The sequence below is a fragment of the Gobius niger genome (genome assembly GCF_951799975.1).
Source record: "Gobius niger genome assembly, chromosome: 20".
NCBI classification, from domain to species: domain Eukaryota; kingdom Metazoa; phylum Chordata; class Actinopteri; order Gobiiformes; family Gobiidae; genus Gobius; species Gobius niger.
The window spans coordinates 8,300,921-8,327,219 of NC_136871.1; the positions used below are offsets into that span (position 1 = coordinate 8,300,921).

General features: G+C 39.3%; 1 protein-coding gene and 1 long non-coding RNA gene across 3 annotated transcripts in view; one reads left to right on the top strand and one right to left on the bottom strand.

Annotated features, from left to right (window-relative positions):
• tox2 (TOX high mobility group box family member 2) overlaps positions 1-26,299 on the bottom strand; it is a 206,171-nt gene that overhangs the window by 172,785 nt on the left and 7,087 nt on the right. The window lies entirely within an intron of this gene.
• The window catches only part of LOC306980135, an 857,770-nt gene continuing 854,811 nt past the window's right edge, over positions 23,341-26,299 (top strand). The window contains exon 1 of the long non-coding RNA XR_013793998.1: positions 23,341-23,563. This is a non-coding gene — a long non-coding RNA (uncharacterized lncRNA). The remainder of the gene's footprint in view (positions 23,564-26,299) is intronic.

Consider the following 26,299-nt stretch of genomic DNA (forward strand, 5'->3'; position numbering starts at 1 on the left):
TAGAGGGGTCCTAAAGTTTAACCAATATGTCAACAGCAAGCCGTAGCAAAACACAAAGGATGTTTCCCATTGCGAGATTGGCTCAGTGCCTTGGCAGAGATCTGTGCTGTTGAAGTCCTTCGGCTGACTGACAGGGTGTTACTGTCTAGTTTTAGAAAAAGTTACAATTTCAATCTGCAGATAGAGGACGGACCGGGTTTACTGTAGCCTCAAGCCAAAACAATGACGAAATGCTGCTCTAATAAGAGAAAAGCCCAGCGGGCGACGTAAAATCTACTTTTTCATTTCATTAGAGTTGCAGAGTCCTCGTGGCTTTACACCAACTCTAAAAGTACTGTTTCCAGCCAAACCAAAATATTTACCCTGTTATTAAACTAAAAGCATTTTTGCGGCTCTGGTAACGCGTGTAAAAGGCTCGGACCACACCTGTGTTTACATTCAGCAGTGCAGAGTGACAGTTTGTAGCGCATTTGTTATGGACACTTCAAGGCTTCATTTATGGCAGCAACAAGCTTGGGAAAAATAGGTCTAGTATTTACAGTATAGCTCTAATGAAAATGTGACGCAGGTGTTCAAGATATTTTTTGGGACTTAGGAGCATAGATGACGAAAAAAATCCACGTAATACATAAAGATTTAAAAAAAAATCCTTTAATTAAACACGTTTTGCTGTTATAATGGTTAGAGTAGCCCACATCATAGCAGCAGCCTTTTCCTCGTCTTATTCAAGTATTGATGAAAATGACTGACGAATACAATTAAGATAGTGTTCCATGTGTAGTTACAGGTAACAAGAAAGTAATAACACATGTAAGTACAGGCAATTGCATATTAAAGTGAAAGGTGTAATAAAGGTCTACAAAGTGTTCTGCTTTGTTACTCTTTATTCTTCCCTGTTCCCTCTTTTTACTTGTAGTTACAGACCATAGCGTCTCACATATTAGTTACTGTGTGTTTGCACATTTATTATGCAGTAATTTCCCCTTGTCACGCCTTGTTACTCTTGAATCCTCTCTGTTTTCTCTTGTTAATTTTGAATATTGTAAGTCATGTATTTGTTTTCCCCCTCTTAATTCCAGAACATCAATTGTGTAATTAAGTTGTATTGAATCCATGGTCTTTAACAAGTTAATCTACGTATATTAAGTTAATAAAGATCATGGATTCAGTACAACTTAATTTCAAAGTCAACCTGTTGTTATGTCTTTAATCTGTTAAAGGGACTATACAGGGTGTTTTAAAAATGTTGAAACTAAATATTTTCCTCCCCCTCCATGTCAGCCATGTCCTAATGTGTAGAATGAGCCCAGACCTGTTCACCACAACTGCCTCTAAAATCCTGCACTGTCACTCAAAAAGGTGCCGTCATGCATGAGCTTAATATAGAAGCTGCCGTTACACATATGACCTGAGGTGGCAGTAGTGAGTATAAAATGGCTAACTTGCATCCAGCCCCTTGAAAGGAACAGGCAATCGTTTTTCCATACTGAGATATGTTCTTGCCTGAGCTTAGACGAGTTGATACGTACCTGTCTGGTCTTTGTGCCTGTGGAAGAGCGTGGTCGCTTCTAACTTCACCCCCATTTGGAGCTATAGGAATTAATTGGGAGAAAATGCTAACAACATCTTTAGTCGTTTTGCGTGACTGAGGGCACACACAAAGACCGACAGGTGCGCATCACCTCGTCTAAGCTCAGGTAACATATCACAGTATGGAAAAACGGTGGCCTGTTCCTTTAATATAGAAGCTGCAGTTAAGCATAAGACCTGAGGTGGCAGTAGTGAGCATAAAATTACCAACTTGCATCTAGTCTCTTTAACAACAATATTTCTATTATTACACAATTTATGAAACTAGTATGCCGTTTATAAAGCTCACACATCTACATGAAGGCCTAAACACCTGCAACTACACTTTGTACGCCTTTATTAAACCTTGCACTTTACATGTGCAGTTACTTTCTTGTCCCTGTACATTGAGTTTTGTATTTCTGTAGTAAGTCTATAAATGGCCTTGCAGAAATTTTTTAAAGAAATAGACAAAATCATGAATCAAACCACAAACACTGTATTTGTCAGGTAGAGCCACAATGAGATATTTCCTCTTAAATCGATCAGCCGCACTCAAAACAGGAGCACAACACTGTATTGAGATGTGAGCTGGCAGTGTGTACTGTACACAAAGCAGGAATCGTGGCACGCCGTCAATGGCCTGGAGGTGTATTGGCTTCCCTCTATAGCTTCTTCCGCTATCTCCGCCTTCCCACCGAGGAGACAGAGAGCCTTGTTCCCACTGATACACCGCTTTTTAATTCACTCAGTGCGCTTGTTGGATTAAGCCTTTGAATAAAAATCAACTCTCTCTTTCTCTTTCTCTCTCTCTCTCACACACACTCGCACACAAACAAACCCACTCTGCAAAGTGTAATTAGCACAACAGCAGTAGACCACGCTAATTAGCTTCTCATTGTCGCACCTCGCCTCTTTGCTGTTCCGCGTTTGACTTTTGACCCAGGTTTTGTGCTAGACTGTGACAGTGTGACAAATACTGTATAGGAAATTGAAAATGTATTGTTCTGGCAAATCTGCAGTCGCAATGGCACAAATTTACGCTATGATACATTTTGGGATTGAATTTGGTCTTGTCCAAAAGAAAGCAACAAACCACAGGAGGATATAGCTGTCAGCGATACCTCCAACAATACCTAAAAAGTACCTAAATTATATTTGGCACTTTTAATTCTGATACTGAGATTATTATTTGCAATGTGTGTTGCAACGATCCAATACTAGCATCAGATATAGGAGCTTACACTGATGATGATGATGATTGTCTTTGGACAGTCAAAGACACTTCAGCTTCTTTGAAAAATACGGTGTCAGGTATGAATTGAAAATATCCGAAATGGAACTTGTTTTAGCTCTCACCGTTTTAAGTGAATATGGACATGCTGGAGAAAGAATAATAATGGGGCGACGGTGGCACAGTTGGTGGAGCGAGTCTTCTCGTGATAAAAAAGTAGTGTGTTCGAATCCCAGCTCCTGCAAATGCACACTGTCGTTGTGTCCTTGGGCAAGACACTTCACCCTACTTGCCTCCAGTGTCTGCGTACATCGGTGTATGAATGAGAGTGTGAATGGGTGACTGGTTCTTTACTGTAAAGCGCTTTGGGCCTGATAAAGGAAGAAAAATATACCTTTATCAGCAGGTTGGGTCCATTTAAGGATATTTAGTGTAGAAAAGTCCAGAGATTCTTGTGTCACGTTACGTTTATATTATAGTTTATTAATGGATAGAATTGATATATAACATCTAGTTTGCAAAAAAAGATAAGACTTGATCTCACACTGGAGAAAAGAGACTTTTTTCACTCACTGCAGCCACTTTTAAAGGAACAGGCCATCGGTTTACATAATGAGATATGTTCTTATCTGAGCTTAGACGAGTTGATACGTACCTGTCTGGTCTTTGTGTGTGCCTTCAGTCACGCAAAATGACCAAAGATGTTGTTAGCATTTGGCCTCTCCCAGTGTATTCCTATAGCTCCAAACGGGGGGTGAAGCTACCACGCACTTCCACTGACACACACAAAGACCAGACAGGTACGCATCAACTCGTCTAAGCTCAGGTAAGAACATATCTCAGCATGGAAAAACGGTGGCCTTTTCCATTAAGAAAGTCTCTTGGTATACTTTGATACTCAAAGATACTCCAGCATCAGTATCAGAAGCAAAAAGGCTGGATCTCCATGTCTGGGGCTTCCCTTCGGGTGCTCTGATAGCCCCAATCAAGAAATGCAGATTTGGAGAGGGGTCCACAGATTGCCTTAGCTATAGATACAGACGGCATCTCGTCATAGAAGGGGGCGTGGCCTCGCCGAGGGGGAAAATAGAATCTTTAGAGAAGCCATTTTCTGGTGGAATATGAACTTTTTTATCACATACAAATAAAATCAAGTGTAATTCAGATCCATATTGATAATTTCTCACAGCAGATTGTTCAGTAGAAGTGAAAAAAACGGCAGTCATAGCAAGCGCTAGCATTAGCATTAGCACGCTACTAACTGCTGTTAGCATTCTCCGTTTTTTTTATGTATTTATGGGCTGTTGAACCACTTTGCTCCACTCCATGTCTTTGTATCTTTACTTAGTAGAAAACTATATTCATAATTCATCATTTGTTAAAGTAGTTTTTGAATAATCAGAGAAAGTTTAGATTTTTCTCCAAATTGTTTTCCCCCTTAACTGTTTTCAAACATGACCGTATATGGGAGATTCCAGAGATGCCGTCTGCATCTATAGCCTGGCTGAAGGATGGGTCAAATACAGCAGACGGATCGCTTTAGCGGACAACAGAAGTGTTTTGTAGGTTCTTAAATTCAGCCCTGGTGTATGTTATAACTAAACACTCTCCAAGAATAACCACATCTTACCAACCTTTACTTCGAGAATCACCACTACTATAATACAAGCTTTCTGATATTAAGCCGCTTTTATTTACTGTAGCCGGTCAGCTGTAGACGTTTATTTCCCACTTGTCTCTGTGGACACGAGCGGCGACACAGCGGAGAGTTGTAGTTTCTCCAATCGACTCTTTGGCTAACACTAAAATAGCCCCCACAGAGACTAAGTTAACTTGACAGGACGCGTACAAGGAAAAGCTATTATAACGCCACGCCAGGCCGATTTGGTAAGAAAGACTCAGCTGGGCAGCTCAATCCACTTGCAGATCGGGGTGTGTTTTTTTTTCCTCACAACAAAAACCTCACAGCTTTAGCATTTATAGGTCACAATTTATCCACTGTGGCTCCCCCTTTCACTTCTTATAATACCAACATTTTCACGCTGTTCAGACTGTGGTCACATACGGCTTCTTTTCCCTGTTGAAGCCGTGCGGTGAAAAATAAATTGGATGCAAACATCACAAATGGCTGGTTCTCTCAGGCGGGTTGTGTTTGAGAATATTGTGGATGCATTATGACAAACTCAGGACAGTATGGACACGTTAATAATAAATATGGCTCATGCTTGTATTGCACGGGCACGTCCACCATTCGAACCGCCCACTTTATGGTTACAAGAATTCAGAAGTACTCTCTGACTTTTGATTTGATTCACTTGAAAAATAAAGAAAAGCTCCCACACACTGTCCCAGTCTCTTTTCCCACTTTTATTGCCGCAGCGTTTCGGTCTCAGAGCTTTTCATTATTTTTCAAGTTAAGCATCCTCCTCTCTTACGCACCTGTCACCTTCTTAGGTGTGCAGAGCTTCTATTTACCTTTTGATCTGATTCAAATATATTTCAAGGCTGGCATTGACAGTGCTGATCCTGATTCCTTTATGTGCACGCATGTACAATCAGAACCATTGCTTTATCCTCCCTGTATTCATTCATTTGTTGTAAATGTGTGTCTACAAAACATTGGTTCTGAAAAAGCAGTAATTGGTTTAACCTCTTGACTCCCACCTGAACGGATCCCATTTTCTCCAGTTTGGCTCTACCCTAATCAAAAAGCTTCTTGGGGAAAAAAGCACCAAAATAGCCACAAAAAAATGAGAGGAAAACAAGGATGTTAACGCAACAAAAATGTGACAAAAATTCAACAAAAACTCAAACAAAGCGTGACAAAAATTCAACAAAAATGTGACAAAAAATCAACAAAAATGTGACAAAAATTCAGCAAAAATGTGACAAAAGCTCAACAAAAATGTGACAAAAGCTCAACCAAAGAGTGACAAAAATTCAACAAAAATGTGCCAGAAACTCAACAAAAATGTGACAAAAGCTCAACAAAAATGTGACAAAAGCTCAACAAAAATGTGACAAAAGCTCAACCAAAAAGTGACAAAAATTCAACAAAAATGTTACAAAAACTCAACAAAAAAGTGACAAAAGTGGAAAAAAAGAAGAAGAAAAAAACATACAAAAGGTGACACAACACAGCAACAATGCGAGGAAAAAGATCAGTGGGTCTTAGCTTTCAAATGAGGTGTTACACAGGCCTAGATAATAGCCAAAGAGGACCGAATCCATTTGGTTTAGGCGGGTGGTGAGAGGTTAAAAAGTATTGACTCTTTGGCACTGATTCACTTGGATTGTATTTTATTATATCATAGTTTCACCAAATCTCTAATGTTAAATAAATGTCAACTATTGTGACTTCAAGTATGTACAGGCTGCTTTAATAACCATTATACAGCACAGCCACAGTAAACGTTTTTAATCGCAGTATTGTAATGCGGTTCAGCGAAATGTATTCTTTCTAGCTGTCGGCGGTAAAAGTTCATGCTAAATGTAAGCAGCAGAATGACTGTTTCTCTGAGGCGAGTGCATTTGATAAGCTGTTTGTGGCTTATAATGTGATGAGGTCATTGAATAAGAGGAAGATCTCTTTGTACTTTGTACAATCGTGAGATAAACAAACCTCCAGTGTTGACTCTAATGGATTAATCTGTGCCGCAGAAAGGAAGCGACAGCATTGGCTAATAAAGAAGGTTTTGTTGTACGCAACTGAAAGTGTTCTGACCAGTCTTTGCTTTTGTTCGATGCAGGACAAGAAGAGTTAAAGGGATATTTCTGGATTTTTGACACAGGGCCTCATTAGTTATCCAGAGTGTTGCTGATTTCTAGAGACATTTTTTTTTGTAATTCATGCAGTTCTTATATTTGAAGAGTTTCGTGGCGCTAGGCGTGTGCTAGGCTAGCGCATTTCTACCGTATCAGCTAGCCTGCATTAAAAACAGTCTGACCCGCTCCACAGTGCACCTGAGGTAAATCACTTATAACACCAGATAAACCATATAAATGAATGTGTCGATTTTTGGAATATAACTGACCTTGCATCACATGAATTATCGTATTTTGAGGGACTATTTTCTAGCAGATCACTCCGCTGCTGCGTAGCTTATACAACCACGAAGCTGATGCTGCTCAAATATAAGTTATTTTAAATGCAAAATGGTTAAAATTACTCTATCGACACAGACATTTATATGGTCAGTCTGGCGTTATAAGTGATTTGCTTCAGGTGCACTTTGGAGCGGGTCAGACTGTTTTCAATGCAGGCTAGCTGATACCATAGAAATGCGCTAGCCTAGCACACGCCTAGCGCCACGAAACTCTTCAAATATAAGAACTGCTTGAATTACAACAAAAAAAATATCTCCAGAAATCAACAACACTCTAGGAACTAGGGAATGAGGCCCATGTCAAAAATCCTGAAATATCCCTTTAAGTTGTAATTGAGTCCACTTTCAAAACTTGATTGTTAGGAGTGCTGCTTGGATTTAAAGTTTTTGTTTAAAATCCTATCCTTTTGGTGCTCTTCAGTGCAGGGATCTGAACAAATGGGCTTTTTACTCTAGTTAGCCGTGTAAAATATGGGCTTTTTTAACTTTTCCAACCTTTTTGAGTGCCCCAGTGTTTTGCTTTTTCATCTGTTATTGCGTAAAATTAGCTAAATACAGATATTCATATGAAAACTACTGATACTGTACTGTATTCATAGTGGTAATTGTAGAAGTATTGGAGCAGTAGCAGCCGATACAGGTGTGAAAGCTGTCAGTGGTGGTATAAACCTTTATGCTAATTTCACATAAACAGAAATAGAAATGATGCAACCACTTAGATCCAATCATTTTCAAAATATAAAGACTGAAACATAGCACCTAAGTGGGCATTAAGTCTTATGCCTTTACCCCAAGAAGACACTCGGAATGCGAATACTACAAATGAAATTATCCTTTACATCTTCACGCTCCACCACATGCAACGGTGTTTTTTTTTTCCCTTTAACTTGCAGAAACACATCAGACCTCTTCCCCCTGGCTGCTTTTGAGAGAATGTTTACAGTCGACAGTGAAACATTAACAGACTGGGCACTATAAACAGTGGTACATATAGCTCCATATGTGGACAACACGTGTGGATTACATGACTATATAAAAAAAAAACACTATTACACAGAGCGCCCTTCTTTCCGATTCACTCCGCTGAAATGGCAAAGCGGGCAATTTCCAGTTTATAACTCAACCGCACATCAATAATATATATAAAAATAAATAAATAAAAACAGATTACAGTAAATCCATGGTTCAAAAGCTGCATACCTTAGAAATGTCAAAGGGGAAACCACCGCAGATAACTCACCTCAGAACTCATTTACCGCGCACAATGCGAGCTGTATTACAAATATTCACCAGCCTCTGTTCCCCGCAGGTATTTTTCAGCCAAACACTCTATACGTTTTCACTCGAGATGAGAAGGAGAGAAGAGAGGAATGTTTTTTTTTTTCTCTCTCTCTCTCTCTCACTCCGGCGAACGGCCAAACCAATTTAATTACATACCAAATGGGTCCAATCTCCTCATTGCGCCGTGTAGTATTTCTGAAACTTCGACGAGCTCCACCACTTTGGCAGAGTCACTGAAATCGTCCACCTTCATCATGATTGCCAGAATAAGAGACTACAGCAACCCAAAGAAGCGAAACGCATTTTGATTGGATTTTAAATATGTAAATATATGTAAGGGAATTGTATTCATAATTGATTGAATTTCGAAGGCCACGCTCAACAGAATTCTTGGTGTAGTAGTAGTAGTGTTAGAGGATAACATTAAATTGCTATTTATCATACTGGGTCAAGCTGGCGCCCACTCTCAGCCACTGAATGTTTCCTTGCGTATCAGTATGACGCTCTGAGAGGGTATTTATCCCTTTTCTGTGGAAGCATGGACAGACTTGAAAGGTAGGACTATAGCGCAATGTCTCGAGTCTCCAGGTCCCGCACTAATGTCAATGTCGGCTTTATTTGTATAGCACATTTACAACAACACTAGGTGCCCAAAGTGCTTAACATACAGGTTATGCACGATATATAAATTCCAGTACAAAACAACAAGAGAAACACACACAATAGAGTCATAATGCAGCTCAGCTTGAATTGAACGCCGACGCAAACAGATGTGTCTTCAGGGCAGTCTTAAAGGTTTCTATGGTTGGAGCATATGGGGGAGACTGTTCCAGAGTTTGGGAGCAGCCACACTAAACGCTCGATCTCCTCGCGTCTTTAAACGGGATCTGGGCACGTTCAAAGACAGCTGGTTCGCGGACCTTACTGATCTGATTGGGGTATAAACAGACAAAAGCTCAGAGAGATACTCAGGAGCAGATCCATGATGGCTAATGGTAAATAAACTTCCAGACTGCTGCCTATTTTTCATCTATCCTCTCGAACTCCATTGTTAATTAAAACAGTTGTAGTAGTAGTAGTAGTAGTAGCAGTAGTAGTTGTTGTTGTTCCTATGATAACAGATGCACAGTGCCAGTCAAAAGTTTAGACATACTTTTTAATGTATTGATTTTTCTTTTATTTCAAGACTATTTCCATTGACACAAATTCTTCAAAATGGCCGCCTTTTGCTTTGCTTGCTAGGATGACAATGTTGAAGAATTCATAGTTTAATGCCTTCAACGAGAATCACACAATATAAACAGTAGGGCTGGGACAAAATATCAGATCGGATTGCAATTTTTTTGCAGGAAGTATTGATGCTTTATCAAGTATCACAATACTTTCAATGCTGCGTTTGGAGGCAGTTTTATCATCACATCGCTTTCCAGTAACAGCACTTTTTAACCTAAACACTTAAAAACAATAAATGTCAAATGGCATTAGCTTTATAAACTTTGGACACATCAACACATTGTTTTCTTTTTACAAATTACTTATCATAATTACTTATCATTAATTATTGTGATATGTATCGGATCGTGACAGAACTGTATCGTCCCAGCCCTAATAAATAATGTTAGCTGCTACATAAAAAGTGTTCCCAAACTTTTCACCGGTACTGTAGTAATGTCTGTAGTATAGCAGCAGTAATCGGGAGAAAAGTAAGTTTACAGTAGGGCAGGGCGATATGACCTAAAATCTATGTCATGATATAAAAAAGAAATATCACAATAACGATATATTTGACGATATAAATCCCAGCCTTACGCCTATTGGGAAGAGTAATTCAGTGATATTTCACTCTTTTTTTCCTTGCTGTAAAGCGCTTTGGGCCTGATAAAGGTAGAAAAGCGTTTTATAAGTTGAGTCCATTTACCATTTACTCAAGAAGTTTACATTTGAGCAAATTATATCGCAATAACGATATGCGATACGATACGGACCACCCCTAGTTTACACTATTCATTTTTAGTCATTATTTTCTAACGTTTCTTTGAGTATTTTGTTTAGTACTTTTACCATTGCTGCTGAATGATTACATTACCAATGCCATATCTTCATGATGTTAACATGCTATGATATCTAAAATAAACCTCGATGTAAAGGTATTTACGTTTTCAAACAGCAGTAATCTGAACTTGAACATGAACAACATGGCTGTGGTCATGGTCAACCTGAAGTCTCACCCCAATTCCGGACTAGGTCGTTTAACGAACAGAAACTATGTAAGTAAAGTGAAGTAGTGAATAATGTAGTGATAGTAGAAGTAGAAGCAGTTTGTAGGAATTAATAGTGGCAATACTAACAAAGTAGCAGGCGTTTGGATTTCTTCCTCCGTCGGATTTCGCCTTAAACTCTTTGTAACTTTGTATTCGTACAGTATAGCCTCGATGCTGCTTCTCAGAACTGCATTGAAAGGACATTAACTTGTGTGCGCTGGAAAAGAGCTACTCATTAACAGCTCGGCATCATGTGTGGTCACGAACGCTGCTTTTCGGATTCACATTTCTAGCCTTGAGTCCTGTCCAGAAACAACGATTCTTCAAAAGCCGCTCGCAAATCCTTCATTACTTCTCCAAATGCAGACTGCAGGCAAACAACAGTGAGCGGTGCCAGGAGAAATCGCTTTAGTCAAATTAAGTATAGCATTTAAGAAAGTGAAGGAGAGAGAGGGAGAAAAAAAAAACATGTTTCTGGTTTTTAATGTTTTTATACTTGCATGTCGACTTAAAGTTAAGAATCCTATTAGCGTTTCCATCAAAAAAAAAAAAAAAAAGCTTTGAAAGGGCCTGCTGGCAAATCACTTATTTATCTAGTATTTCATGCCTTTGGATAATCTCAGCGAGCTCCTAGATTTGTAATTATGGGACGGCAAGAGCGGACATGTACAGTCCATGTTGGCAGTGCCGGTGACAAGTGTACAGTACAAACCAGTAGCAAAGGGCAAAAGCATTCGTTTTGTAAGATGTTGTTTTTAATGGAAAATCTCTCTGGGGCAAAGAAGAAAATCAAAATGTACAAACTAATGAACGGCAAACCAAGCATATGCAAATAACATGAGAGATGTTGCCACTTGGAATGTTAAAACGTAAGTTCAAGAAAATGCTTGGACTTGCAGTAAATGAAGCTTTACACAAAAAAAACTGGCAGGCATTAGGAAGCAATTTGTGCGGCGAATGATCAAAAAAAAAGTCTGGATTTTTTAGACGAGGAGGTTGAACATGCGGGATTACTCAAACATGCTCGAATGAAAGACACCATGTTATTTTTTTGATGAGGGAACAGCATAATAACATGATGAAAAGCTCAAGTATAGAACATTACGGGCCTCAAACCAGCCTTTTACCAGGCACGGTGAGGATGTTTAGAGCATGACGGGTGCGGTGACATATTTTATTGTCTTTTCTCATTATAAACTGCATGATACGTTTGCAGCGTCAGCACCGGCAACCTTTACGTTCCACATCATAAAAGGCAAATCAGTGGACACATCCTCGTTTTCATACAAGAGAACAGACACTATAAGACTCAAAGAAGAATTATGCAACTTTTTTACCTTAATAAGTCCTTTTTGTAGTTCCTTTGGGGGTAATACAAGTGGTAATTGGATGATTGGGGGGGTCTTTTATCTCCCCTTGGTGTCACCGGCCAGAAAACCACACTTACAACTTTCCCTGCCTCCGACCCGGCAGCCCCAATGCACACTAATGGAAAACATCTCCCTCAGTTGTCTACAAAATCACTTTTGGCTTGCATTTCTGACTGCATCTGTCTACAGCTTTCGGTTTGTTGATGAACATTTTGCGTCACTTAGTTTATCACGACCAGAAGAAGCTAACTGGCTAACGGGCATAGCTAACTGTGGGCTAGCGCTAGTTTAGCAGCATTTACAGCCAAGTTTGATCAGGAAAAAAAATATGTCATTGTATAATTGGGTTGTGGCACAATGTAAAATATCCCTCTCTCCCTTTGTCTTTTCTCAGTGTAGTATTTACTCTCACGGACAATGAATGTGTGAAAAAACATAACTTGCCACGACAGCTGCAGTGGCGCTTGTGGCTTCTAGGGGCAAAAGTTACTTAGTTCTGCTTTAATACTGCTTGAATAGGATCTTTCAACCCCATACCACAGCTGAAGTGTTTAAAATATTAGGAGCAAACACGAGTGCCAGATATGCACAGTTTACACTGTTTGCACTGATATGTCACATACCAGCGCAGCTACAAGCTCCAAAAAGTCCTCGAATTACAACTACGGCAAATGGAGAATAAGTACTAGACAAACCATTAAGAAGTGGTAAGATTTCACTTTTTGCCACAAATAATACTTTTTTTTTTTTCAAGAAACTAAATATTTGGAGTACCAAGGGGCTGTTATTATCACATGAGTAGAAATAGTAGCAGTAAAGTGAAGAGGTTGTAGCTGAAATAGAAGTAGTCGTTTATGTTGTTGCAGTATGTGTAGTGTTTTTGAATACATGCTGCATTTAATAAGGAATAATGAGTAAGAGTAAAAGTGTAAGGACAGATTCCTAGAAAGCACACAGATCTCAAAATGAAAATATTACGCATTAAAGCCCCATGTCGTGCCAGGTGTGGTTTACAGACGGCGGCCTGTGGAGACTGTGGCTAAGCTAGCACATGGTAGGAAGGAGATTTGACTCAGAATGAGAGGACCCTGGGAGAGAAGCTGCTAATACACAATGCGCTAATGCCGAATAATGCCAACATGTGCCTAAAAAGCTCCCGGAAGGTCGGGTCACTGGCACTGACGGGTCAAATCCCAATTAAATACAGAGTACAAATACAATAGCCATCAAACTGCTCCTGTTAATTCTGAACCCGTTTCATATGAAGGTACCCAAAATGCACAGAGATTCATGACTTCATCTGTGAGAAAGGTTGCCATTTTGAACTTGCAAAATGCGGCATCATCTTGGTTTTTATGCGAATTAATACAATGGCGGTGTGAATGACAGCCGCTTCTCGTGTTATTTCAGCGCCGCCTGTGATAACATCTCACAGCTGTGTGGTCAAAAGAGGAAGTGGCTAAACGCTGAAAACAGACCATAGCGATGAGTGCATAAATCATATCGCATCTAATCACCTCTGATAAGTCCCTTGTTGTAAATCGCGCTCCGGCTTCGTCACAGGGGGAGATTTACGAGCGCGAAGACTCGGGGGGGACCGAAGTGTGCGGCGCGATTTGCGGGGCTAAAAGTGCAAATGCTGCGAAGATTATCGGGGCGCGGTAATGGGGTTTGGAAAACATGTCGGTGGTCTGTTATTCGAGTGTTTGTTTATGTTACGCGAGTACGGGCTGGTGTGTGAATGTGGGCAAATATACGGTTGTGTACCCAGTGGGCCCGCGGTCTGAAACGAAGCTGCCATCTCCATTTGTGTTTGCATAGGGCATACCTCAGGAAGCTAAGACAACTGTTGCTGTTTGCCCAGGCTTGCGAGCGGCTCCCCGTGCACTGACAGCTGCATTCTTCCACCGCTGAGTGTCATTTGCATCGGTGTATACGTATATATGCAATGCAACAGTGCTGGAAGGCCAACGAGGAGCTTCATGCACTTAAGGTTATTGGGATTAGGGCTGGGTACTGTTAAACAACACCAGTCTGGTATCGAAAAAAAAAAAGGTTTAGGTACTACAGGTATCGAAGAAATAAAAGTATCGAAAGCAGGTACTGAAAAGAAATATGAAATCTATATATATGTATTCAAGTTTTGGTCATCAAGATTTAAAAGAAAGAAAACACAAGATGAACAAAAAATGGGGAAAAAAAGGGGACATTTTTGGTGGGAAAAATAGTGCAAAAAAATGAAGAAAACAAGTGGAAAAAATGTGGCTAACTTTACGAAAAATTAGGCCAAAAAAATGAAAATTTCAGAACAAACAGGGGGGGAGGGAACATTTTGTGCAAAATTGGAGAAAAAAGTGGGGGGGGGAATTGAGGGAAAATTGTGGGAAAAAAAGGAAAAATTGTGGGAAAGCTAGGTGGGAAAAAAGGAAAATTTGGGGAGAAAAAATCGTTAAAAAAAAAAGAAAACTTGGAAAGTGTTTTTTTCCTGCTCTTTCGTAGTAGAAAGAAGTTTCTTGGTTGTTTCTCCTCAAACAAATGATACAAATGCAAAATAAATAAAATGAAAAGGAATAGATTAACACTATTAATCTGTTTTATGGTTCTATATGACGCATATTTCAGTAAAGGAATCGAAAAAAGTATCGTTCAGGTATCGGTATCGAAAACCAAGTTAAATTTACCAAAAAAAAGAAAGAAAAGAAAGAAAGATAAGAGTTATAAGAAAAGAGAGCAGTGGATGAAAGCTGCAAACAGTTTGAGAGGATATTCATCTCATGCAAGTTGTAGGTGTGATTTTTAAAAATAGGAACAGTCAAAAACTGAGTAGACAAAATAGTACTAGCGCTTTACATCAGAGGTGGGGAGACTAGTCAGTATATTTAGTCAAATAAGAGTATGTTGACGTTATTCTATTGACAATAAGTAATCAAAATAATCACTCAGGTACAGTATGAGCATTGAAAAGTATTTGATGCTCATTCATACTTCACAAGTCGCAAGAAGTTCTTGTTCTTGCACTCTGAGCTGCAGAACAAAATGAAGTCACTATTGCCTTGTGGCCATGGAAACGTTTTGTAACTGACAACAGCTCCATGGCGACAAGGCAAAAGTGACTCAGGGTGCAAGAACAAGAACTTCTCGCGTCTTGTGAAAGTATGAATGCGCCTTAACTGTATAAGAGTATACTCACATTTAAGTTTAAAGGTGCATTATGCAACTTTTTATGTGAAAAAACAAAAGTTGATATATGTGTGTATTTGACCTTGTAGTGACCCAGTGGCTGTATGGTCAGCATGGCGGCTATACTTTCCATCACGATTCAGCTCCAGAATCTATTATTTGGAAGGTTTTTGCGGTGTAACTGCTGTCTCTATATTAAGCTTGTGCATGACGGCACTTCAGACCCGAAGTAACAACTTTTTGAGTGACAGTTCAGGAATTTAGAGGCAGTTGTGGTGAACACGTCTGGGTTCATTCTACACATTAGGACATTGCTGGAACATGTAGGGGGAGGAAATTACTTAGTTTTAACATGTGTAAACTCCATAGTCCCTTTAAGTAATGACATAATCCAACAGACACACCAGATAATGTTTTATTTATTAGTTGATTTGGTTGGGACTCGGGATAACCTTATTTAAAGCAGTACTAAGTAACTCGTGCCCCTATAGAGGCCATAAGCACCACTGCAGGTGTCGTAGCATGATGCGTTTTTTTTACTCATTAATCGTCCGTGAGAGTAAACACTACGCTGACAGAAAAGACAAAGGGAGAGAGGGATATTGTACATCCAATTACACAATGGAGATCATTTTTTTCACCCAAACGTGGCTGTAAATACTGTTTAAGTGGCGCTAGCCCGCAGTTAGCTTTGCCCATTAGCCTGTTAGCTTCTTCTTTGTGATTCCATTAGTGTGTATTGAGGCCTCCGACCCGGTGGCAGCGATGTTGCAATTGTGGTTTTCTGGCCAGAGAACCCAAGGGGAGATGAAAGACCCCCCCAGTCATCCCATTAACACTTGTATCACCCCCAGAGGAACTACAGAAAGGATTTATTAAGGTAAGCAAGTTACTTAGTACTGCTTTAATGGGTCAAGACTAGCAGTGGAAAGAGTAACCAAGAGTTATAGTATTGATTCTTCAAAATAATGTTTCTCAAGTAAAAATAAATAGTACAGTGCCGCAAAAATACTCTTTGAAACATTCATAAGCCGATCTCAAGAGGTTGCGGTTCTTCCTCTCTTGATATTTTCCCAATAAGGATGAGCGATGTCTTGCACAAATCGACGAATAGTTCAAGAAAACATCACGGACAGAGAGATCCCGGTCACTGGCTACGTGTTAAAAACATTACGCTGGAAGTACATACTTGACTGTGTCTGTGTTCACTGAGGACTTTTTATCTCAGAGCTAACGGCTCGTACCACAAATATAATATGACACTCAGTTGTGCGTATAGCCCTTTACAGCACAGCCGGTTCCCAAAGCACTGCCCCACTGCCCACTACAGACATCTGAATACTAAAATATGGCTTTAATATTGTCGCTGCTGTTTCCGATGCTGTATAAATCAGCCCTTAAAAACCCCAACAATGTGGTTCCTAGCGCTGAAAAGGCCTCGTATCCCCTGATGAGATTGCTGATCTTCATTAGAGTAATTGCTTCATTTCATTCATAAACAAACAGGCCGCAAAGCAATTCTTCTCAGGGCTGCAGATTAAGAGTGCATTTATATTGGCCCTGGCAGATTTGTGTTTCGAAAAAGCCCCACGTAAATTAGCGAGAAGCAAATGCATATGAACATTTGAAATAGGCACAGATGGAGCTCGTCATCTCTCTCTATTTCACACTGCAAAGAACTCGCAGCGCGGCCAACGTTTTTCTCTCTTTTTTTTTTTCTCCCCCTCCGAAGCAGCAATTGGTATGTTCGCCGTTTTTTTTTTTTTTTTTTTACAATCATGTTTAGGAGGCTCTGGATTTGTACAGGTCTTTAATTTTGGTTATGGACAGGAAATGAAACACTAAAGACAGACTGGGAGAACATGCCGAGCTTTTTTGGATTGAAAGGGTCAGAGTGAACTCCTTGTGAAAGGTTGTTGACTTTGGGAAAGCAGAATAGTAATAACAGAAGTATAGTAATGACAGAGTAACAATACTTAAGTCTATCTAATTGGGTATTACTTACTGGGGGTGATCAGATTTTCCATGTAAAAAAAAACTGGGACACAATGGGAGTTTGTGTGGGGATCCAGACTGTTTTCACCAACGTTTAATAGTCAAGTCTAATATCAAGTGAATGGACCGGTCGGCATTGAGGTGATGGAAACGTCACTATGGAAACGGTGTTTGACGTACACGTGGCCAAAAGTCATTACGTTTCAAGTTTTAAAAAGGCTGTGTTTATAATAACCACACCTTATTTAGCCTTAATAAATGATGAGTTAACATTTAATTAATCATGAATGATTCATTCATAAACTGTGACTAACACTTAAAGGGACTAGATGCAAGTTGGTCATTTCATACTCACTACTGCCACCTCAGGTCTTATGTGTAACTGCAACTTCTATATTAAACTCGTGCATGACGGCACTTCAGACCTGAATGAACACCTTTTTGAGTGACAGTGCAGGATTTTAGAGGCAGTTGTGGTGAACAGGTCTGGGCTCATTCTACACATTAGGACATGGCTGGAACATGTAGGGGGAGGAAAATACATAATTTGAACAATTTTAAACTCCGTATAGTCCCTTTAATAACTACTTAACGATGAAGTCAAATATGTGAAGAACTATTCATTACGAGTTAGGCATTGACTGTAGGAGTAAAGTCGTTGCTACGTGTAAGTCACTAGGGCTGGGTACCGTTAATTTTTTTTCTTTACTTTAACGATACTTGAACGTTACTTTTTTCGATACCTATACCAAACCATTTGTCTTATATAGAACCATAAAACAGTTTAAATAATGTTAATTTGTTCCCTTTCCTTCCATTTAATTTCTTTTACATTAAATGTAATCATTTGTTTGAAGTGAAACAACCAAGAAACTTCCTTTAACCACAAAAGGGCAGGAAAAAAACACTTCCAAAGTATTTTCCCCCCATTTTTAACAAATGTATATCTCAAAATTTCCCCCAATGTTTTCAAAAATGTTCTACGTGTTTTTCCCCCCAATTTTCAGAATTTTTTTCCAACAAATTTAACCCAATTTTTCTGCCTTTTTCATTTTTTTTCCAACTTGTCTTTCACCTTTTTCTTTTTCCTTTTAAATGTTGATAAGCAACAGCTTAAAAAATTGTCTATTTTCAGTACTTGCTTTACTTTGATCTTTTCTTTACCAGTAGAACCTAAACTCTTCTTTTTCAAAACCAGACTGGTATAGTTTAACGATACCCAGCCCTATTAGTCTCACTTAACTAATGTTAATGATTAATTAATTGTTAATTCATCGTTTCTTAACACTAAATAAGGGGTAGTTATAATAAAGTGTTACTAAAGCTGCTTTAGGCATGATACTGGTGAAACAACAGGACACCTGGGACAGAACTGAGGGCTCAAAACGGGGAATCTGGCCACCCTAAGCCTAACACAATAAGATAGGACAGTGTATCGATACAAATAACGTCTGAAGAGCTCACTTTCTGACCCAGACAGTCGACCACAAGCAAATCCACTTTACATAATAGAAGGTCAAAGCTTTTGGTTGTTAATGTTGGCAGTGGCTTCTTACTGAAACAAAGGGCTTTACAACTTTCTCATATAGCGGCTGGCTTATCAAGTCACTTTCCCGGCATGTCTTCTTTCATATGGAAACATCAAGGCCACGTTTGGATATCAAAGCGACATTACTGTTTATGTGTACTTTAATTCGATTGCTTTGAAATGCCACAGTAGCTGGGCTTGTCATCAGCCGGCATGCGCACATCACCGAAATGCAAAAATGGTTATATAATTTACTTCAGAATCCTTTTTTTTTCTCCCCGTCTCTCGTGGTTCGTCTCTTATAGCCACATTCTTTGGTGAAATCCATCAATCAGCGTTTTTGGGCCGTTTGGGTTAGAACCGCACTACAACAATAAACGTCTGTCTTTCAAGTCGCTATCTAGACTGGAACACATCTGGTGGCAGCAGCTCATTTTGGTTTCCACTTCGCTGAATGACATAACAGACAGGGGCTGCGCTGCTCGAAGTTGGGGGGTGCAAAAGCTTCTTGTTTGATAATACGCAATATTGGGTGATGCAAATCCAGAGCCACAGATTTATTCCATTTGAGATTCACACGTATGATAAAAAAAAAAGGGCAAGATTTAGTCATCATTTTCCTAATTTAGTTCAATTTTAACCTTGTTTGATCCTAGTTTATTATTATTTCTGACTTGTTGCCTTGATTTGACACAATGATTGTTTGAATGTAAAGGAATATACTGTGTCGATGTGGTTTTGTAGAATACGGCTGTAATATTGTTATTGCAATATTAAAGAGAGTTATCAAATATGCATTTTTTTCTCTCACATCGCTCAGCCTGGTGGTACTTAAGAGCACTTTGCTAAAGACTGGTTTGAAACAAAAGTAGCTTTCATTTTGTTGCATTACAACAGTTAACTACTTGAAAGTATGCTTTAAGTTATGATGGCTTTGAGACTTTAATAACCCACTTGCTTTTCTAGCTACTACTTTATGATAGTCTAGATTAAGTCCTGGGTTATTAATGCTTGGCATAGGCCTGGCCTTAATTTCATTTCATTTCAGTCCGATTTAACGGTTTATCCTGGTATTGATCTGTTTAAGGGTCGGGCGATATGGACCAAAAGTCATATTCCAATATATTTAGGTTGAATATAAAAATAATAATGTAATAAATAATCCAATATTTTTTCCGCAAAGTGAGAGCTGTGAAATGAAATGTTAAGTCAAAGCCAAATACAAGTAATTTAATTGAAAACTCACCATAACATGTTGACATAAACACTGTGTAACAAAGCTCCATAAGGTGCACATTTCAATTTAAAAAATCTAAAAATAGCCTATAAAATAGGGCTGGGACGATCCACTTTTGTCACGATCCGATACATATCATGATACTGAGTGGGCGATCCGATACATATTGCGATGCAGTAAGCAATTAAAACACGTGATATGTTTACCTTAAAATGTGTAAAAAGTCATGTGTCCAAAGTTTATGAACCAAATGCAATTTGACATTTGGCCATTGACAAGTGTTTAGATTGAAAAGTGCATTAGCACAAAATGTAACAAAGAACTGGAAAACAAAGGAGTGATGATAAAAATGCCTCCAAACACAAGTATTGAAAATATTGCAATACTTGATAAAGATTTGGTACTTGGTATTGCAGCACACAGTATCGTGATCCCAGTCCGATCCGATATTTAGTCCCAGACCTACTATAAAATAAGTATTACAGCGCAAATTTGAACTATATCGATATATGCGATATGGTCTAATTCCATATTTCATTTAAAAATATATCGATATATCTTAAATATCGATATATCGCAAAGCCCTAAATCTGTTTTAGACTAGACCTGGTTTTACCTGGTTTAATACTTAGTTCAGCTGTTCCAAATTTCTCTTTTACCGAATTACAGGTGGTTCCTCAGATGGAACATTCTGAGGTGGACCACTGTTAAAAACAAAAACACGTTGTTCCAATCAAAACTATGAGTGAATGTCAGCGCAGGAGCCGACAAGCCAGGAGGCTATTGAGTTAAGTAAGGTGAGGACAGTTTAACGCACTCTCACTATGGGCAGCTTTATGCAAGCGGTGCGGATAAAACAGACATGAGCTGGTGAGGCGTTCAGGAGCCCCGACCATGATCCGGGTTAATGTGATTTAACGCGGGCCACAAGCACTTCATCCGACATCGAAAGACTAAACAAATTTGACGTGTGACGATGCAGCCGTGATTATAATTATTGTTCACGTACCAGCATCTGTGATACGACACTATGGAATTCTAATCATTTATTTACCTGTACTATTTATATCTGATGTCATATTTCATCGGCCTCTTCAGCAGTGTTGATTTCGTCGACTAAAATATTCAGTCTTAATTTTAGTCAAAGTGTTATTTTTGACGACTAAAATTGGACTCAAACTAAATTAAAAGTTTTTCATGAGACTAAACTATGACTAAAATGTCCAGATATTTTAGTCGACTAAAATAAGACTAAATAAAAATGAAAAGGAGAGACTAAAATCATCCAAACTTCTATTGACCGTCTGAAAGAGCCTCAGATCATGTAAAGCAGGGGTGTCCAAACTTTTTTCATGGGGGGCCACATATTGAAGCATACACGGGGTGAAGGGCCGTAGATCGGTGGTTAGTGCCACCAAACCTTTGACTAGCAGAGGTTTAAATTGTGCCCCATACCTGTATTTATGCTTTAAACCTTTATGCCAGCTCTGTCTCACAATAAAATGTTACCTGTTAGGTTAGAATTGTGCATAATTATTACATTTCAAATAAAAAGTACCATCTCTGATACCGTACCGATTCAGCAAGAAGGCAGAGGGCCACCAAAAATTGGTCTGAGGGCCACATTTGGCCCCCGGGCCAAACTTTGGACACCCCTGATGTAAAGTCACTGCCAAAGGATCAGCTCTGAGCTTTGTTCATGTGGAGCAGCTCCATGAAGCAGAGGAACAAAATTAAATATGATTATAATGAATATTATCAATGCAAAGTAAATTTACTTGCAATTTTAGTCGATTAAAACTAGACTAAAATTGAATTACATTTTCGTCAAAAGACTAAGACTAAAACTAAATGAAAATATGTTGTCAAATTAACACTGCTCTTCAGTCCTGCTATCAGGCGGTCATGCAAGCTGAACTCTCCCCCTTCCTACCTGCTGTACCCCATTGTGTACAAATATTTTCATATTGAGAAAACTCCAACCTGTCCTTCGATCCTGAGAGAAAAGACTGTGGACTCTTGATCCAGCTCCAACTGACAGAAGGGCAGCCTCATCCACCAAGCTGCCATGAGAGCTGAACTCTCCCCTTCTGCTGCCCAATATTGTGTTCTTATTACTCTGAGAATAGCACAACTTACATGGCAGACTTGACAATAAAGCAAACTGAAATTAGCCTATGAGGAAAGAAGTAAACCTTAACTTTTACTGGAACTGAGGAACATATTGTATGCTCTTAGAAATATGTATCATGAAAAAAAAAAAAAGATCAAATGTTCTTGGGTGAGAAGTATTAAAAAAAAAAAACAAGAAAAGAAAAACAACCCTTAATTCACTCGTCAAATTCAAGAGAGAACAATGACAAACAATTTGGACATTTTAGCCGAGGCCGGGATATTTTGAAATACCCAATGGCCTGTCAACATTTTCCTCCAATTGTATTTCATATCAGAAATGTCAGAAAAGCAGCTTGTCGTCGGTGATATAGTAACATAATGGCATTCGATTTATGTTTTTAAGATTCAGTTTGCTGTTAGTGCTCCTGGACATTTTTGAACGGATCCCACAGCATTTGAGCGACGACTCAAATATGAACCGAAACAAAAATAATCAACCAGTGTATAGGCTTTAAAGAAAATAAGACGGAATGGAGATTTTTGTGTGTTTGTGGGGGTTTAAAAGCCATTAAAACACTGCTTTGGGGAGACTTAACCACTTGGCGTAACTAATGTTCCTACAGTGATGCCAAATGACAGTAATATAAAACTCTAATGTATATAGTTCCATGAAAAGGGGAAGAGGATTCACACCATAGTCGTATATCAAAAAGCATATTGGGAAAGCGATTTTAAAAATGCGCTGTCACGACTGAAATCTGGGCATTAAAAGTAATCAATCATGGACATAAATAGCCGACTTCTGCAGAGGAGGGTGATTAAGGAGCTAACCAGGCAGGATAAACTCTACGATCTATTCTGAGGTGCACATGACTTATGACCCTCTTTACACCTCTAGTAGCTCTGACTCACGTCTGCTCCACATTATAAAGTGGAGCGGGGCAGCGCCGTGCAGTACAGCTCCGACCCTCACTATTGTACACGTTACGCAGGGAGGACGGGGATAAATCCACGGCGTTCACAGTAATAATGTACTTCTCGAGGCCATTGATTACTCTTGTGAAACGCTCATTTCTGTATTTCTCTCCAAAGAGCACCAGGGCGAATCATAATTATGCCCTCAGGCAGAAATTCACATATTGATTGTGCATGGGTTTATGCTAGACAGCCTCATTTATTTGGGCTTGGGACCAAGAGAGAACACTGGTTACCTACACTACAGGAGATGAATTAAATGAACTAAGCTGTACAAATTCAGCAAAGATGGATACATTTTTTTCTTATATGGGTTAATGTGTATTTTCCTCCACTCAAAAACATTTTTTTCTTTTGTTTGGGCATTGAACATCTGAACAGTTTCATTGTTAAAGCAGAACTAAGTAACTGATGCCCCTAGAGGCCATAAGCGCCAACGCAGGTGTTGTAGCATTTTGCGATTTTGTCTTTTACTCATTAATTGTCCGTGAGAGTAAATACTATAATGACAGAAAAGACAAAGGTGAGAGAGGGATATTGTACATTGTGCCACAACCCAATTACACAATGGTGATGATTTATTTTGCTCAAACTTGGCTGTAAATACTGTTTAAGTGGCGCTGGCCCGGAGCTAGCTTTGCCCGCTAGCCTGTTAGCTTCTTCTTCGTGATTCTATTAGTGTGTATTGCACCTCTGGGTCGGAGTAGGGAAAGTTGCAATTGTGGTTTTCTGGCCAGAGACACCGGGGGAGATGAAAGACCCCATAATTAATTAAGGTAAGCAAGTTACTTCTTCTTTAATGTTCACTATTAAATGTAATTTTTTCAATTCAAGTTTTTCACCAGGGACCCATCACACACTCTCTTCAAGGGCCTTCAGGGAGGAGACTGCGGAATCTACGGGTCAGGTCCAGTCGACTGAAGAGCCGTTTCATACACAAGGCCATCGGGAAGCTGAACTCCTTGAAGCAAATTTGCAGATCACTCAAATAAGGCGGGCCCAAGGAATGGAGAAATTTAAAGACAATCAACAAAACCTTAAATTGAACACGAAAGCTGACAGGGAGCCAGTGTGAGGTGCACAAAACAGGAGTGATGCGCTCACGCCTCTTTGTTTTAGTCAGGAGGCGGGCTGCAGCACTATTGCTTCTTATTGAAACAAAATATAAATGGCAATAATACATAAACATTCCAAAAGGTTTACGCCGCGGCCATTTTCTCTTCTTTTCTTTGTAAGTCAGAAGGTGCACTTTAAAGTCCTCAAACATCACATTTTCTTCTGCATCTGACCCAGCCTTCATTGCATTCGGGCAGATCTTGAGCTAAATTCGTGTCAAGTGTGCCTGGCTGCAGAATTCGCCTGTAGTGCATGTTTTGGGCCGACGGGGCAAACCAATTCAGACACAGGCATGGCGTGCAAAATCCACACATCTCTACACGATCCGGGAACTGAACCCTGGACCATCTTGCTCTCACTAATCATTACCAATGTCCCTCGAATGTAGCTCATCCTTTATCGTAACGCTGATGTGACTAACCGTCGCTCATCTCTATGTGTCTGTCTGTAGGTTGATTTTCAATTCATGGGGAGCCAAAAATAGAAACACAAAAACAGGGCAGCCTATAGGATGTTCGTTCTCACTGCATTCTGAACAGTAATCTGCATTTACAATTACCACATCAGTCACGCTGCATCTATTTTATGCACCGAGTCTATAGGCTTTCATTCATTCGATGTAATGTTCTTTTCACTCACAGAGAAACGGTTCCTTCCATGGACTTTAGACAAACACTGACTACAGCTGAGGGGGGAACATACAACAAGAACTGCAGTTTTGCAAATGGTCAAGCAATCATACAGCACGTTCTTATCGAATCTGAATTCACCTTTCTGGCAATTGGCTGAACGTTATTTGGTATATTTTCAATTTTATCACAGCACATTCAAACATGTCCAGACCACTTTTACAACATTGCCAACTGAGTATTGATTTTTTATTTTATTTTTGGACACATTTCATTACAATACAACCCAAAAGCGCTGCAATCCATTCACACCACAATTTTGATCATAATGTTTTGGCGAATCTCATCCTTTTGCCGTAGCGATACAGAAACACAATAGCCGGCTTCACTGTCATTCACGGAACAATGTTAGGTTTAGAGCAGCCCCAGAGAACAGCATTATACAGCGTCTACTTATCATTAACTCAAAGACACAATCAGCCGTGGGCGATCCAGCTACCCACTGTAACCTTTTGACTTTGCTGCTGGGAAGGTAAATCAGACAAGAAGTTAGCAGCGGAGAAGGGGAAAACAGAAGACAGAAGACACAAGTACATGGAAGTTTGAACACAGTGGTATCAAAATACTATATACTGGTTTTTATCTCGGTTATAATTTGAAAATCGCTAAAGTTGCAACTGTTTTGGGTAATATATTGTCAACAACACCACCTGGCCAATGGTCTTTTCCCTGTAAATTCTGACAGGCCTGATGGAGAAGATTCACAAATCAGAGAAACGTACGGTCCGTCCAACATGCACTAGTAGCAAAACACGAAAAATGTATATTAAAATCACACAAAAGACTGAGAAACAGCAGCATCCTCTGCTAAATCAATAGGCTATATCAGGGGTCTCCGACTGGCGGACCTGGGTCCAAATCTAGACCTCCAGAGGCTTTAGTCCGCACCCCAAAGCCTTTTCATCCTCTCAATATGCTTCATTTCTAAGGCTGAATTAAAAACAGTTTGAATAACATTGAAATAAAATGGTAAAATTATTGATTCATCGAGCAGCTCTGCTATGTAAATACACAACCTGTGCTCATGTTTCAACACTTCCAAGAACAATGACTGCATATGTCCGGACCCTGGACAGATGTCGAAAGTTCTGAAAGAAAATTTTGCGGACCTCAAATTGATTTAGTTGGGGATGCCTGGGATATAGATACAGACGGCTTTGTGTCATAAAAGAAAACAGAATCTTTTGGGAAACACAATTTTTCACTCTTTTTAACCAATTTCTGGCAAAATATAAACTTGTTTATCACATACAAATAAAGTCAAGTCTAAATCGGGTCCATATGGATGTTTATTCACAGCAGATTGCTCAGTAGAAGTGAAAAAACGGCAGTCGTTAGCATTAGCATGACGCTAACTTGAAGCATCATGTTAGCATTCTCCGTTATTTATGTATTTATGGGCTGTTGAACCACTTTGCTCCACTCCATGTCTTTGTATCTTAATTTAGTAGAAAACCATATTCATAATTCAGCATTTGCTAAAGTAGTTTTTGAATAATTAGAGAAAGTTTAGATGAGCAATGAGCAAAGACTTCAAAGGAGGAAACTTTGCGCTAATCACAGTGTTTTTGTCCTGAAGGTAACGACGAATACTAAATAAAAATGTAAATAGCGGCAAGATTTTGAATGAGCCTATTCAAAAA